Genomic DNA, 9,968 nt, shown 5'->3' on the forward strand with positions numbered 1-9,968 from the left:
CCAAACAACGCAGGCAGTTTTTAAAACTGAGCGTATCAGAGAGCAGTAGAGTGTGTGCAAAATGCCAGGATCATGAAGCTTTTTTCCAATTTTAAATATTAAACCAAGTTGACGATTGGCGCCAGTACTTATGTTGACTTCGAAATTTTTAATAAATACTACGGCTACAGAGTCCTGGGTGGAGTTGCCTTCCCGGGCGTCGGTGATTAGCACAAACAACAGTGGCGAAACTAGACGGACGAAAAATCAGCAAGAATAAAAAAAAAACATCGGGTCCTGGAGAGAAAGATTGTTTCAGGTTGCAAATGGCTTCATCGTTTGAAATTGTAAAGATATAAGCGCTAAATGCATCACCCGGAACAGGAGCCATAGCTGCAGCAATCTCGTCCGAAAATGCGCACTCAATATTGAAAACATCTGCAAAATACTTGGCAAACAGGACGCATTTACTGCTATTCGTGGACGCTTCACTATTTGACAAAAACAAACTAGAAGGTAATCCATCCTCTAAGGAATTCGAATTAGGGATCCTTTAGAAGCTTTGCGGGTTCGAACGTAGGCTGTGTTCTGCTCTGCGCACAAAAGTCGTCTTTAGAGTTTTCCTGTGCCCTTGACTGCTTTCGGTGATTCATCCCAATACTTTTCAACGTATTTCCGATGTACAGTTGGATACACTTGAATTCGAACAGCAGTAATACGTTGGCACATTGAATTCTTGTAGTTTGAGTCGCGATAAAAAGAAAATCTTCCGCAACCTTTTTTGCGAATTATAGATAAGGTGTGCTTAATATTAGACACGGTCGAAACCGGAAGATTTTCGCTTTCAAAATGGTTCACCGTAAACATTAAGTCGATTTTTGTGCTGTATATAGAACTGTGCAGTGTGTTTGCGCAATGCTTCTTGTCTCGATGCCATTTTGAACAGAACAGTTTACATTAACAAAACAAAAATACTGCCATAAAGAAAAGAGAGAGAGAGAGCTAACATCTATATTCTCTCATTCCTCTCTGAGCGTATTTGTTGTTGATTTAAAATTTTTAGTTACCACCAGTTATGTACATAATAGACTCAAACAGGTTCAAAGTGAATGGAAAGTACAGGCTAACAGGCGCCACGAAAATAATTTGAGGAAAAAATGAATCAATATGCAAGTAATTTTTCACAAAAACGATATCGAAGAATTAAATACCGCTAAGCTTGAACCATGATTTAGACAAAAAAGAAAAAAACCTTTTTTGTCCAATACTCTGGCCGGTCTTCCACTACTTTCCTGGCGAATTGTATAAATAGTCAAAACCGGAAGATTTTCGCTTTCAAAATGTTTTGCCGTGAACTTTAACCAAAATTGCTGTGCAGTTCATAACGATCTGTACAATAAACATGTGGAATGTTCCTTGTTTCAACGCCATTTTGAACAGAACCGGGCATGCATGAACAAAACAAAAAATATTGGCATAAAAAGGAGAGAGAGCTTACATACACATTAGGGTGGGACAAAATATAATGTTAGCTCCCATGCATTTTTCTTGTTCCTTAAAAAGCAAAGCAAAGCCTTGGTGCTACATTCCGATTCGGAACTTGACCTTCCGTTTACTATACACAAACTACGCAGCCAACCGTTAAGTCTACAGGACAATTGGGGGCTGGCGCTACGATCCTACTAACACTAGCAGTCTCTCCCGAGTTGAGACTCGAACCTACGACGACTGGCTTGTCAGGCCAGCATCATACCTCGAGACCAACTGGGGAGGAATTTTCTTGTTCCTTAAGAGTTCTATAATAACTGTGTAACTTTTCAGACCGACGGAGGAAATATATTTTCGCACCCGATTTTTTTGGTTTCCATACGATTTTTGCCTTTCTCCATCACTGCAATCAGCAATCACTGGCAAAAACCGAAGGTATAAAAATGCTCAAAAGGGCCGAATGGCATATACCACTCGACTCAGTTCGACGAGCTGAGCATTTTCGGTATGTGTGTGTGTTTTTTCATTTCATTTTTTCTCGAAAATCATTAAAATTACGTGTGTGAAATTTTGATCGATTGTTTGCACCGCTGACCTATGCATAGAGTGGCAATTCAAGCCCTATTGAAAAAACCCACCGTCCAGTCTCAGCTAATTATATGTAGAGCATTAATGGATCCGCTAATATCTAAATGTGGCAGTCAAATTATGTCTTATATTGAGTAGAACAGTTTCCAAAACCGATTGGCTGGTATCTAATCCTCGTACAATGTCAGAAACATGTTAAGTTTGTCCCAATCCCCCTACAATACTGAAATTGGGTTATCTCGGCGTAGGATTAACTTATTTGAAATCTGTTTAATGTAATATGAAGAGTGTAAGCGATACTCAGAGATACAATAACAACAAAATTATTATGATCCTTCCCCTTTTCGGGGAGAAGGTTGCATTCCTGGCAAGGACCGGTCAAAATATAAAAATCTCGCTTAGGCTACGAGACAGAATCATCGCGTCTCCAAAAAATTTTATTTATTTGAAATGTTGGAGTTTGAGGTGGTCTCACCCTATCAAGTTGAATTTGTTTGATATAAATATGTTGATCATTTCAAAACATAACTTAAAAGGCGAATTTCAGAAATATGTATTCAAAAACAATTCAAATCAAATAATAAAATTTTTGTTTTTCATATTTTTACCCCGATTTTCTGTTGTATAGTGCTTTTTCGATTTTACCAACAGTCGTTTTTATCACTACTCGCCAAATTCACGCTTTTTTTCGATTTCATCACACTCAGTATTATGTACTTCCAGTTGTAGAAAGTGTGTTTGAAACATCATTTTCACTTGTGTCTTGTCTCCTTGCATGTGTATAGTTTCATGATCCTAATTTATTTGATCAATTTTCTGGGGCAACGAACTGTCACAACTGTTACAATTTTTTTTGTATCATAACTTTGGGAAAAATGAACTGTGAAATGCGTATTTCATCGCCTTTGAAGCAAAACTTACGTATTATTCGAGCAGTTGAGAAAGGAGATCTGTCAACAGTTCAAATAGCTTTACAGTTTGTAGTTCATATAGCGTGGATTTAAAAATTATAAAATATAGCGGTTCCACAATTTCACATGAACAAGCATTAGACTCTTCTAGCTATGCTAAAGAATGGGCAGTAGAAATCATACAGATATTGCATTATAATCCCGTGAGAAAGTTTGCAAAAATGGTATGGAGAAAAATATTATGAACTAACTTTTATTTTCAATTCATTTGTATCTTCACCTCATATTTCATTGAACCAAGAAAGTGCATCACTTTACTCAGAATATCATAAATTTCAATTGAATACATCACAAAAATAAACAAGTTTTATCACACCACGGTTTCGAAAAATTCTCGATGCTGTTTTTTACCGTGATAAAATCGAATAAGCACTGTATTACATTCTACTATATCTTTAATTTGTTTTTTTTTTATTTTCTCCAGTTCAGTCTAATTTTTTGTTGTATAAGCTTTTTTTATATTCGAAAAACAAGTTTTTAAAACATGACTTTTCTCAGCCATAAATTTTCAAAAGCAAAATGATAAATTGTGGAAAAACCACAGATGATTAAAATATTTTTAATAATATTGTTCGTTTCAAGACCTTCAGGTTTGCTTTATCACAAGTCATAAAGCACAGACTATAGGATGTAACTCATAAATAAAAGCTGTATGATAATGGACTCTAACATGTTATAAATAGTAATCACCGTTGCGATTTTCAAGCTTGCAAACCGTATAACAATGTAAACGCAAATTCGAGTTTCAACGTCTATCGCAAACTTTAGTTGATATACTCTGCCTCACCTTAAAAATTGTCCTGTCACGAACTGTACATTGAAGAAATATAACATTTTCCAATTGCACCGGCTCAATTATACAGCAGTCCAGATTGATTATGGAAAGCAATTAACAATTTTATCACTAAGCCACTAGAATTTGTTCTACTGATTGCTGGTGTTCTGTTGTTATTTGGTACTGCCCTTCAACGTCGGATATGTCACTGGTGGTGCGTCAGCTCCCGTACTTTTTCGTGTCGGTCGATCATTCAATCAAAGATCTACAGATATTAATTTCAACCTCCAACCGTCGCGTTTCCTCCAAGTAGTGCACTGTTCTCATTAGCTCAGAGTACCTGACACTTGAAGTGCCATCATCATCACCGTCATCACTGTTGTCTGGGTTGGTATAAAACACAACACAGCACACAACACACTACCAACCGCAGTAGGCCACTCAGCTAATTCAACGAAAGCCAAACGATGTAACATTTAAACTTATAAATGGTTTGACATTTCAAGTGACTGAAGTCAAAATGTCACCGTGCTGTTTTTTTTTACTCTTCCATCACACAACTCGCGAGTAAATAGACACACTGGCACAAACATTCACAAAACTCGCTCAGTTGTTCACTATTTGTTTTCTTCTTCATTCGAAGCTTTTTTCCTCCTTCCTATGTACGTTTGAAATACACAAACACTCCACCGCTGTGAATTCTGAACTTGTCGGCCAGAACACAACTTAATCCATATTCGTTACGGGCAGTAATAATTGTCATTATAAATATTTCAACTCGTAAATATAACACCGCCGCGCAGCGTCACTTCACTCTCCGGCGTGCGCAGAGACACTCACTCGCTCCGCCTTCCTGCTTGGTTCGTTCTCAGACGCGCACAGAACACGTGTGATTCACGAAAAGGTCACAGCGCAACAGTCTTCTTCACTACTATATTGACACGAGTGCCACCGGGAGCCATAATCCATCCAGTGAGAAGTTTAATTGTGAATTTCTGTGTAGGTGCCCGGAACGCCTGCTGACCACCCACATTCGCTTATCCGCCCGATGTTCACGGAACAAAAACAAAAATGATTAATCACTATCGTCCGTCCGACGGGAGACACACTTCCTATCCAAAAACTCAGCTGTTTGCGCGCAATGTCAAACCTGACTGATACCGGCTGCCGGCGGCAATTGTCATCACGATTGCTGCTGCGCCCGACGAATATCCCAAAACGATGTAGCGCACACCACCAACTTTGAAAGCTGACTGATTCACTTGATTCGGTGAAAATGCTAAAACAACAATGTTTTCCCGTCAGCCGTCTATACCTGCAGAGGCACTCCGACTCTCATCGAGTTCTTTATCGCCCTCTCTCACACAATCAACCGGTAGTTTGCGCTCTTTTGGTTACGCGCTTCCAGTCAGCACAATTTGCTCCATCACTCTCACTCTCCTCTTCTCTCTTTAGTCCTACGCGACTGGTAAGTTGGTAACTCGCTGTGTGATGGTGGTGACTCCACTGGGGCCAGGTCGCGACCGCGTACCGCAAGGTATCACAGCAGTGCCACAATACGACGCAAACTTAGAACGCTTAGATCAATTCATCTATCGGCTCAATCGCGTTCTTACGGGTACCCTCTTTTCCCGGTTTCAAGTAGGATATTTCTCTACAAGTCAAGTTTTTGTCAAAGTGTTGTTCTGGTTTCATTCGAAAAATGTACACTGAACGATCAATTAGTCAATAATTTTAGATATTTTCATTAAAGATTATAGATTACAGAGAAGTCAACACTTGCCCACTGAAACTCTGAATTTAATTCTAACAAACAAAATACCAGTGTGTGCGCGTCACGTTTTCGTGTTTATTTATTATTTGCCCATCGCAAGTCCCAATCCCCAAAGCAGTCTATCTCGCTTCTACTGCTACAAGTAGCGCGGCCCAGACTGGCCTTTGCACTGGTTCGAACCCGGTGAACTAATGGTGATGTGAGCTGGTGATGTTATGCGGCTGCTATCAGTAGGTTGTGAACCCCCCTCAACCAATACCGACACCGAAGGAATGGAGTATCGATGATCACCCTCCAGAGCAAAATAAAAACATCGTCTCTTTTTCTTGCCACCCACTTACTCTCACTCTCCGCTAACGCGAAGCTGAGAGTAAGTTGCGTCCGAGAATCGAGATTTGACTACGAGAAGTAGAGAGCGCAATCGATCTCCACCGTCAAATGTCAACTGATCCGCTAAGAGATCGTGACCACAAGAATCAACGTGGGCAGGAACTCTTGGGACCTTCACTTCTACCTTCGATCAACATTTTGCTTGCAAATGATTCAATCACAACGAAAAATTAGGTAACTGGTTTCCTGTACATACATGTAAATTGCACGTTTCATCGATCGCCGTTGACGCTGATCAAGTCAACGATGCCACTTACATGATCAAGTCATGATGTTAGGCTGTACAGGAGCCACTTTATTCTGCAAATTTACATGAACACCCAAACACCGCTTCTCTGTGGGGTGTGCGCAAATAACCGAGCATAGGATAAAAGGCAGGAAGGAAGGAAAAATTCTTCTGCTTACTCTGTCGCTATCTTGCCCACTTCTTGCGAAATCTCGTACATAGTTCAGGTTGTTGTGACTTTTGCTCTCTTCCTCTTTCCATTTCCTTCTCAGTCCGACGTGTTCTACAATCTGCACTCTCAGCAGCAGCAGGGTTCTGCGGCGGTGGAGCACCGATATCCAAATACACATACGCGATCGCGGTTGACGTCGTCAGCGTTACCGTCGCCGTCACTTGGCCGTCGATCCACGCCACAACACAACACGACCACGACATTTCGATTGCGACACTCACGAGATCGAGAATCCAAATCAGAATTTGCTTGGTATGAATTGTCGGATGAGGGGGATCAAATATTTGCTACAATTTACTATTAATATTAATATTTTTATATTATATTCGTGAAATTTTGATCAAATCTCGAATCAATCCAGGCTAACTTTTGAAAACAGTCGAGCTTTTTCCATTTAACAGTTTAGTTAAGTACTTGTGAACGACATTACTGACTTAACGTCTCGCACATTCATCCCGAAAAAACGATGCCATGATTTATCCAGCGAATAGATTTGTTTCCGTTTTCTTGAGATGGTGTTATATATTGCTATTCAGAATAAACTGAATTGTTTTAATTGTTCGTTCGTCTCAGGTGTTAAGTGATGGACATTTTCGATTTTAATGAAGCAAGTACTCTTTTACATGTGGAGGAATTTTTCAGACTCAAGAGCAGGGCCGGATTAAGGTGCTGGGACCCAGGGGCAGATATTTTCGTGGAGCCCTCTTTTCTTAAAAGTTTCTTCAAATTTTGAATTGATTCAACGCTTAGTTGGAAGATTACGAGCAAAAAAAGGTCTCCACTCTGTCGTGTCACGTCTCACCCAGGACTAGGGAGGCCCTCGTGTCGGAAGGCTCGGGGTATTTACCGCCCTTGCCGGCCCTTAAATCCGGGCCTGCCGGGCTGAGTGAAAATTTTGGAATGATATCCACGGTGTTCCAAAAACCGTTATTATAAAATTAAATACGCCATCGAAACTGTTAATGTCAGTTGGTTTGTAGCACTGCCCTGCACCTCTGAACCAAATTTGAAAATCATCGTTGGACTAATTTTTGAGTTAAGCCCTTTTAAATCTTTATAGACTGTTCCGAAAATTATAAATACATCTTCTTTCTTGAATAAAACAAAAAATACAGGTTTTTTCGGGTCATTTTATTCTGAAATATAGATAAAAAGTGTTTTCTTTCCAGTTTCAATTCAAGTTGGGATTATTTTTCGTAGGATACGCGAGTTCATTAAGCAGACAGTATGTGAGTAGAGAAAGAACGAAAAATAAGCGAACTGGAAATATGATACAGATTTGGAAAAATATACCGCATCCCGACGGGACGCGAGTTCTCTAACTTTTCTCTTAAACCTACTCATAAGCTTTTGCACAGTGTGATCTCTCGACCATTTTTACCACTTTAAGCCAATCTTTTTTAAATTTTTCAACATTGTCCGCTGGTTTGACATATTTCCTCAGCTTTGCCTTGGTCAAAGCCCAAAAAGTTTCAATAGGGCGAATTCCAAAGCAGTTTGGAGGATTCATCTCCTTTGGCACACATGTGACATTATTTGTTTTATACCACCCTAGTGCATCCTTAGAGTAATGGCAGGAAGAAAGATCGGGCCAAAAGATTGGAGGATTGTTATGCTGCTTAACCATGGGTAACAACCTTTTCTGCAAACACTCTTTCACGTAAATTTTACCATTCATTGTGTCATTCGTAATGAATGGACGAGATATTTTCCCACATTCACAAATGGCCAGCCAAACCACTACCTTCTTGCCGAATTTTTCGGTGAAAATGGCTTTCACTGGTCCAGGGACATCCTTTCCCTTCGGTGATGTATAAAATTGCGGTCCTGGCAGAGTCTTATAGTCCAGTTTTATGTAGGTTTCGTCATCCATGATAACACACCCCATTTTTTTGGTCAGAAGTTTGTCATAAAGCTTCCGAGCTCTCGGTTTCACAGATTCAGCTTGTTTTGGATTTCATTTTGGCTGCTTCTGCTTCCGACGGGTCTGCAGACCCATTCTTCCCTTTGGCACGTATAACGTTACTCGCCGAGGTTCCAAGCTTTCTCGCCACATCTCGTACTGATACTGAAGGATGCCGCTTGTAATAATCCTTAACCTTTTTGTCCATTGTGGGATCAACAGGCCCGGGTTTTCTACCACGTCTTGGAGCATCAGTAAATGTGCATTCTTCACAATACTTCCGCAATGCAGTTTGAACTGCTCCGACACTTATACCTTCTTCTCTAGCTAATTTTCTTATAGAAAGACCACTCACGGTGCCCCATTTGTGCACAATTCGCTTTCTTTGCTCGGGAGAATGGCCACACATTTTCAAAATTTCGCACTAAATGTTAGAAAAAAGCCAACGTTTGGTTGAATACTGCACGTTATTTGAAATGACGGTTTTTTTTCCTCATCTATAGTTTATTTGACACGGCACAAATACAATTCAATGTTTAACGGCGCCAATTATATCTGGTAGCTTACTTTCTAAAGTATCTTAATAACTAAAAGCAAATTTTTTATCCTCGCTGCCGACTACGAGCTGAAACTAAATCTAACTTAAGCTAGAATGTTTTGCATGAAAAGCACTGAATAGTTGTTTGATGGTTTTCCATCGCCATAGGTAAGCAGCATATTGAATATGTTCCGCTGCTGGGCCAAGATATTACGGACTGGCATATTGGGTTGTTCCCTCGGGGCCTGAGAGTATCGTGCGGGTCTAGTTGCTGTTTCCGGATCCGGGGTCTTAACGTGTTCTTGTCGTTTGGTTGGATGTAGGCGGAAGGGGATAGGACTAAACTGGGGCGTGGATGGATTTCAGGAAAACGTATATAAGGGACATGTAGGATAGGTCACGGCTCGCCAAGACATCACGGACAGGAACAGCCGGCTGCCTACCTTCGGCCTGCAGGGAAGCTATTAATCTAGACCTGGCGTCACGGTGTACAGGGCATGACCAAACCACGTGCTCTATGTCGTGATAACCTTCACCACAGGCACAGATACCACTCTCCCCGAGCCCAACACGACGGAGATGCGCGTCAAATCTATAGTGATTGGACATAAGCCGGGACATCACGCAAATGAAATCCCGACCTACATCCAACCCCTTGAACCACGGGTTCGTCGATACCTTGGGGATTATGGAATGTAACCACCTTCCCAGTTCCCCCTTGGTCCAAGAATTTTGCCAACTGATGATCGTATTCTGACGTACAAATGCGAAAAATTCATTAAAGGCAATTGGTCTTTCATAAATATCACCGTTTGTTGCGCCCACCTTAGCCAAAAAGTCCGCTTTCTCATTACCCGGTATCGAGCAGTGAGAAGGGACCCACGCTAAGGTAATCTGAGTAGATTTTTCGGATAAAGCACTCAGATGTTCCCGTATCTTCCCCAGGAAATACGGAGAGTGCTTAACATCTTTCATCGATCGGAGAGCCTCAATGGAACTGAGACTGTCCATAAAGATGAAATAATGGTCCGTGGGCATTTTTTCGATAATCCCTAGGGTGTACTGAATTGCAGCTAATTCTGCGACGTAAACAGAAGCAGGATT

The 9,968-nt window shown here is 40.7% G+C and overlaps 1 protein-coding gene across 1 annotated transcript in view; it reads right to left on the minus strand.

Moving 5' to 3' along the window:
* LOC129730962 (putative uncharacterized protein DDB_G0277255) overlaps window positions 1-5,074 on the minus strand; it is a 219,120-nt gene extending 214,046 nt beyond the window's left edge. The window contains exon 1 of the mRNA XM_055690634.1: window positions 3,814-5,074. The gene's annotated coding sequence lies outside the window, so the exon portion shown is untranslated. The remainder of the gene's footprint in view (window positions 1-3,813) is intronic.
* Between the last annotated feature and the right edge of the window lie 4,894 nt (window positions 5,075-9,968).

The sequence above is a fragment of the Wyeomyia smithii genome, chromosome 3, assembly GCF_029784165.1.
Source record: "Wyeomyia smithii strain HCP4-BCI-WySm-NY-G18 chromosome 3, ASM2978416v1, whole genome shotgun sequence".
NCBI lineage: Eukaryota > Metazoa > Arthropoda > Insecta > Diptera > Culicidae > Wyeomyia > Wyeomyia smithii.